Genomic DNA, 7,301 nt, shown 5'->3' on the forward strand with positions numbered 1-7,301 from the left:
CGGCCGTGCGGGGCCCTCCCGGGGAGCGGGGCCGGGAGAGAGGCTGGAGCAGCCCCCGGCCCGCGGGGTGAGGGGCGGGCGGTGCCGCCCGGCGGGGCTGCTGGGGCCTGGGGCGGGTGAAGGGGATGCGTGCGGGGCTCCTCTGGGCTGTGGATGACTGTGAACTCTATGGTCGGGCGTGGGGGGGGGGCGTGTGTGAGGAGGGGGGTGTCTGTGGTGCCGTGAGTGTGTGTGTGTGTGTGGGCACTGTGTGAGGAGGGGGGTTGTCTGTGGTGCCATGGGTGTGGGGTGGGGGTGGGGGGGGTGTGAGGAGGGGGTTGTCTGTGGTGCCGTGAGTGTGGGGGCGTGTGTGAGGGGGGGGTGGTGTGTGTCTGTGGTGCCGTGAGGGTGGGGGGGGGTGGGGGGGGAGGGGGTGTCTGTGGTGCCGGGGGGGGGGGGGGGGGCGCTGTGTGAGGAGGGGGGTGTCTGTGGTGCCATGGGGGTGGGGTGGGGGTGGGTAGGGGGTTGGCGGTGGTGCCTGTTATAAACGAATACAATTTATTTGGGTTCAATCAATTTAGGCTGAGAAACAATAAGCAAAACAGCGCTGGGTGTGCGGAGAGCTCCCTTAGCTCCACCACACGCACGCCGAGTTCTGAAAACAGCATCTTTTATATTCTTGCACCAGCATCGTGACCAATCTCTTCTCGCCGGATAATCCTCCTGCTCTCCCTCCACCGCGTCACCGGAGTTCCTGGGGTAGCCTTCTCGCCTATTGGGTCTCCCAAGAGTCTCAAGGTGCTTGCCTCTTTGGCGCTTTGAGAGTCTCAGGGTCTTTGTCTTCTTGGGGCGCTTTTCTAAGTAGCGATTGGATCAGCTCTAGGCGGAGTTTCTAAGAAGTGGTTACACTGCTTTAAAGGAGAAGCACATCGCCTATATTTTGTTTTTACATGTTCTCCATTTGATTCCGAACATTCATTACAATTGTGATACAGGTTATAGAGGTCACAAATTACCCTAGATCCACACAGGGCACAACAATTACACCCATCACACCACATTCTATTTTGACATGAATCATGCCTATGCTTTCCACAGTGCCGTGAGTGGGGGGGTGTGGGGGGTGTGGGGCCCTGTGAGGCGGGTAGGGGTGTGTGTAAGGAGGGGGGCTGTCTGTGGTGCCATGGGGCGGGGGTAGGGGGGTGTGAGGAGAATGTGGGGCTGGGTTGATGCGAGAAAATACAGTGAAAACCCTAAAACTGTACAGGCAGGAGTTGCACAGATGACAGGAACTATCAACAGTCAGGCAGGAGCCTCATTAGCTGCCAGAAGGTCTGGAGCTCGGCCCCTGCAGCGCTTCAGAAGGGACGGTCAGTACAGGCGCAGAGGAGCTCCACAAGCATGTCCGTCAGTAGCCTTCTGACAAGGACTTGCTAAGTGCTAAAAGAAAAACTGCTGAAGTTGTAAGACTCGAGGACACGAGGTTAAAATAGTTGTGGTAGGGGGAGATCCCGACCTCCTACTCAAGTGGCCCCCCCGAAGAGAGTGAACCCCTGCTCGGGGAGCATGCCCAGTAAAGTTAAAATGAACTGTACCTTCAAATTGAAGCCAGGAAGCAACTAACCAATATTTAGTTAGCTGTAGACTTTGGGCAGAACTAACCAGCTTCACTGTATAAATATGCATTGTGAGTACAACTAGGTGTGCCAGTCAGGAGGAGCGACCCCCCTTGCACCTGGCGCTGCAATAAACACACCCGCTTTATAACTTACCCCGAGTTATGGAGTTTAATTCCACATGTCAGCACCACTGTGAAGAGCCTGGGCATGGCTGAGGGGCAGGGGCAGGATCTGGGGGTCTCCCCTGACCTCCCCGCATCTCCAGCTCAGTGTGGGCTTCTCCACACAGAAGCTCACCAGGGCCGAAACGGGCCCTGGATGCCAGGGCCACTTGTGTTCCCCAGGCATAATAATTGCGTGCTCGCACCCCTCTTACCCACTCGGGTGCGGCCCGAGGGGTATGACCATCCCATTTCCCCCGGCTATCCCTGGGGCCAGCAGAGGCCAATGTTCTTAGAGGGGCACGTGGTTGGGGTACTGATGGCACCACGTAAACACGCTGTTCCGTGCACACGCAGGTGCGAGGACGTCTCCAGAAAGGACCCGAGGGGCTGGATATTGAATGGTGGAGGGTGCCGACGGGTCGTAGCTTTTTTCTTTTCCTTCCCACACAAAATTCCACTGTGCTTCGTGGGTAGGCAAAACTCTACTCTTCAATGCTGTTTCTCGATGGGTAGTTTTTCCATAACACGTGGGATCTCCAGGTTTAAACCCTGGTGCAGGAAAACCCCAACAAGTACGTATATGCCAAATAAAGGCTTGCAGCTCTGGGGCACACCAGGTTTCCGTCCCTTGGGTCCCACGACCATGTGTCACAGCTCATCATTTGTGAACAATTCCTTAGGGGAGTGTTCTCATGGGCTCGGGGATTTATTTCCCATGTATCAACTCTGTTACGTGCATTGGACAAAACAATATGGAAGGGACCAAGCCCATACCCCATTCGTTACGAATCTGAACAGGCCAACCCAGGGGTAACAGGACGTTACATTCGTGGTATATGGGCTCACCGTGGGGTCTCGATACATACCGGATCCCACCTTTCCAAGGGGTCCAGACCCCCTGCTCAATGGGCAGCTGGTTGAGGTGCCCACCAGGCCCCTCTCTGCCAAGCTGCTTTCCAGCCGAGTGTCCGCAGCCTGTGCTGGTGCCGGGGCTTGTTCCTCCCCAGGGGCAGGACTCGGCACTTGTTGCACCCGATGAGGTTCCTGGCATCCCCTTTCTCCAGCCCAGCCTGGTCCTCCGAAGGCAGCGCAACCACTGGGGTGCCAGACACGACCACCCCCCATTTTGTGGGTGCCAGCAGTGCCCAGTGCCAGCCCGTCCCCACTGGGGTTGGGCACCAAGGGTGTCACACTCCCACCTGCGGAGATAGATGGATGGATAAGTCACAGCACCGGGGCAGAGGAAATATTTAACATTCCAGATGGGGGGGCACTGCGGGAGGCTCCCAGCCCTGCCCCCCCAGCCACTCACTGGCAGGGGAACCCATTGCTCTTCTTCACTAACACTGCCACCACGGGGGCTTGTAGAAGCGGACGCGGCGGGGCCAGCAGTGGCGTCATCTCCACCAGACTGCGACCCGGACATCGTTGGGGAGCTGCACCAAAAGCATGAACTCTGTGTCCACGAGAACTGCATGGTGAGTCCCTGGGGCTCGACACCCCCAACGGCCCCCAGCTCCCAGCCCTGCATCGCCGGCAGCCCCTGGCACATGCCCTCTGTTCCCCTCTTGCAGCACCACGCCAGCAGGCTCAGACAGAGAGGGGCCGATCAACATGGCTTCTACGGCTTTCTCAAGTCTCCGCGGCGCAGGCGGGCGATGAAGCGGGCGGCACAGCAGGTGAGGCCAGGGGGCACATGCCCCCAGCGCTGTGCCCATGCCTCACGTCCCACACTGCACGGGCCAGCAACCTCTAGGGATGCTCTGGCAGCCGGCTGCAAGCAACCGCCAGGTCCTCCGTGATTCAAAACGACCCATTTCTGTGGGAGTTGGGCACTTGGAGAGGAGCGGTTGCTTTATCAGTGGCCCGGTGTCCTTGGCCTGGTGGCCCCCCAAAACGTGGCACGGGTCTTCATGGTGAGGGCAAACCGGGATCCCCAGGGACATGCGGTGCTGACGCCATCCACCTCCGTGCCGTTCCCAGAGGTGCTGCATCTGCCAGCTACTGGGAGCCTCCATCTCCTGCCGCGGCTGGCGCTGCCGCCGGACGTTCCACTTGCCCTGTGGCAGCGAGCGGGGCTGCGTCTCCCAGTTCTTTGAAGAGTAGAGGTGAGTGTGGCTGCCCCGCTGGGCCCGCTGTGTGGCAGTGGAGGAGGAAGAGGACGAGGATGAGGGCTGCGGATGAAGTGCCACCTCCATCCCGCAGGTCCTTCTGCTGGAGGCACCGGCCGGTGCAGCGAGTGAGGGCGATGCAGCGGGACCAGACCCTCTGCCTAATCTGCCGGGACGAGGTGGCGGGGCGGCCCTGTTATACCACCATGGTCTGCCCCGGCTGCACCAGTGCCTGGTTCCACCGCCGCTGCATCCAGGTAGGCGCCATCGCCCCGGTCCCTGACATGGTCAGCCCGGTGGTCACCCCATCACCCAGCTCTGTGGAGCGAACGGTTCCCTCCCGCCACTGCTGATGCCGATGCCACCTCTGCCCTAGGGCCAGGCGCTGCGCTCGCGCCTGCACCGCTTTCGGTGCCCTCTGTGCCGGGACATGACAGCCTTCCAGGCAGAGATGTTCCGCTTGGGCAACAAAATCCCCGACAGGTCGGTACCCTCCCGGCTGCCTCCCTTGCCCTCCGCAATCCTCCAGCTGATCCCCTCCGGCCCTCCTGGGTGCCGACGGGGTGTCCCCCATGTCCCCGGTGCTGAGTGCTCCCCTCTTCCCACAGGGATGCTGCCTGGGAGGAGGAGGGCTCTTTGCTTGACTTGGTGCTCTGGCAGAGCTCCTGCGACGCCGACCAGTGCCTGTGCCCTCTGGGCCGCGACCAGGAAGAGGAGGCAGGGTGAGTGCCGGTGGTCCCGGTTCCTGCAGCCCCAGTGAGGACACGGTGCCTTCGTCTCCTCTGACGGGCAGGGGGGGAGGTTCCCTGGGATGCTGAGCCAGGCATGGCGCAGGCTGCGTTCTGGCAGCTCAGCCCCGGCTGCCAGGACGGGAGCAGGGTAGAGCTGGGCTCGGCACAGTGCCGGGGCTGTCAGCCCACAGCTCGGGGACCTTTGGTGGCAGTGGGTACCGTTGCTCTCCGCAGGCCGTGGAGACTCCTGGTCTGCAGCTCCTGTGGCTCCCATGGGACCCGCCAGTGCTGCTCCGCCCTGGAAGATGCCACCGAGTCCTGGGAGTGCAGGGACTGCAGCGGCACGCACAGCGGTGAGTGGTGCAGCGGGGGGACAGGGTGCCCAGGGCGTGGTGGCTTCCACAGCCACTGGGGACTTGGGGACAGGCGCTGTGACACGTGGAGGGAGGGAGCGTGGCAGGGGCTTGTTGTGCTCAACATCTCCCTGCCCCTTGCAGTGCCCGACACTGCAGCCGGACCAGACTCTGGTCCCCCTGGCGCAGGGACCCTGGCACAGCGCTCCCAGTAAGGTCACTGGCACAGGCTGCCCAGAGGCTGTGGAGCCTCCTCCTCTGCAGACGTGCCAGCACCACCTGGACACAATTCTGTGCAGCCTGCTCCAGGAGGGCCTGCTTTTGCTGGGGGTTGGACTAGACGATCTCCAGAGGTCCCCTCCAGCCCTGACCATGGTGTGGTTCTGTGACCCCTGGCACTTGGGCTGAGGAAGAAGAGGCCAGGCTCCTCGAAGGACAACCTGACATGCAACTACCCTCCCAGTTGCTGTGCAGGGAACGTGCTGATCCTCACTTGCAGAAGCTGGAACTTTGCCCGTGGGCTTGCTGATGTGCATGAGCACTGCAGGGCAAGAGCCTTCGCTCTTCCCCGTCCTCTTTAGAGAACGGAGACAGTGCGGTGTTTGACATTGATAATGTGCAGCTGTGGCCTTGCTTTGACGATGTGCAGCTCTGATCCTGCAGCAAAGATGTAAATAACTTTGAGGGAGTATGAGAAGAACCTGGATGAGACAGAAACAAGGGGGAACGTGATCTCACCTCTAGAAGATAAGGGAACAGCGGGAACAGCAGAGTCGCCTGTAGTGAGCAGGGCCTGGGTGCATGGACAGTAGAGCTTCAGAAATAATAAAGCTTTTAGCAGCGCACGTACAGAGTATAAATTATAAAAGTTGTAACTAAGTAACAATAAATGTCTTTGCCTCACAACTCTTGCAAGGTCCGCGCCTCGTGTGCCACAGTCCTCCAGTGCCGGGCAAGGGCAGATGCTCTGAGGAGGGAGCACCAGCCCCCACAGGCCCCGCTGCCATCCCTGTCATGCAGCGGCTCCTCTTCCCTGGGCTCCCTCTGCTGTGTCCCGGTGCCCTGGCCTGGTGCGATGGCAGAGCCAGCCGCAGTAACGCGCATGGGACTTGCCCGGTCCCCCAGAGCCACCTGGGTGCTGGTGGGGAAGCCGGGGCTCACCCTTGGCCAGGCCATCCCACTGGAGCTGCCAGAGGGGCCAAAGCACAAGGAGTTCCCCACGGATGGCAGGGACGGGCCGCAGAGCCCCGTTGATGTGGAGCCACCCCCTGCAGCCCCTCGGCCACGGTCACGCATAACCTCGCTGAGGAGCTCATCCGCATCGTCCAGGACACCCTCGTGATGGCCATGGGGTACCAAACGTTTCTGCAAGTGCTGATGGCCAAGTGGCGAGGGGCGGCCTGTGCTGGGGCCCTCCCCAGGGTTCCTTCCCCCCTGCTCACCAGGGAAGAGGAGCAGCCCCAGCCAGGGGGTGCCAGGGCTGCTGGGGACCAGAGTGTGGCCCCAGGGCCTTAGAGCCGAGCTGCCGGGGGAAGGTGCGGACACGGACAAGGCTGCGGATGGGGACTAAGACCAAGATGAGGACACGGACACGGGCCCGGGCACAAGTAGCTCTGTGCAGCTTCCGTACCAGCATCTGGCAGAATGGCGGCATGGTGTCGGCTTCACGGATTCGTTGTGAAGCCGCTGTATGAGCTACTGAAAGCTTCCTGCAGTGGCTGTATTGCCTGGACAGAAGGGGGTAACGCTGCTTTCACGCGCCTGGAGCGAGCTCTGACGGAGGCCCCCGTGCTGGCATTACCCGTGCTTTTAATAAAGACCTTTGATCTTTTCACCCAGGAGAGAGAAAGGACTGCCTTAGGAGTACTTGGTACAAGTTTTTAGGGCCTCAGCGGCACGCTGTAACTGACTTCTCCCAACAGCTGGATGAGCTGAGCTCAGGATGGCCTGGATGCCTTCAAGCAGCAGCAGCAACTGGGCTGCTGATTCACGAGGGGCAGGTTACCGTCTGTGCACCACACTTGGTCATGACGGTACTGAAACAAAAAGGAGCACAGCGGCTGGCCCCAGACCATTGAGGAAGTCTGCTCCAGTCCCCAGATCTCAAGAAGCAGGCTGGCAGCTGTATGCTGGCGGCAGCAGCTGCCCCCGAGAGGGATAACGATTGCCTGGGTGCGCTGGAACTGCCATCGACGAGGTTAACAGAACCACAAGCTTTGCCCGCAAAGGTCTCTGCTCGGGAAGCCGAGCTGATTGCCCTCGGTTGCACTATTTAAAGCAACTGAAAAGGGATTCAAACTGATGGGTGAACAAGTAGAAGCAAATAGAAAAAGTGTTTTACAGA

At 60.3% G+C, this 7,301-nt stretch overlaps 1 long non-coding RNA gene across 1 annotated transcript; it reads left to right on the forward strand.

The window, feature by feature from the left end:
* Positions 1–483: 483 nt before the first annotated feature.
* On the forward strand, positions 484–1,750 carry LOC308058961. Its single transcript, XR_013926073.1, has 2 exons — positions 484–738; positions 1,247–1,750. It is a non-coding gene; the product is annotated as an uncharacterized lncRNA (long non-coding RNA).
* The last annotated feature ends 5,551 nt before the right edge of the window (positions 1,751–7,301 follow it).

This window comes from Falco punctatus, assembly GCF_963210335.1.
Source record: "Falco punctatus genome assembly, chromosome: 2".
Lineage (NCBI taxonomy): Eukaryota > Metazoa > Chordata > Aves > Falconiformes > Falconidae > Falco > Falco punctatus.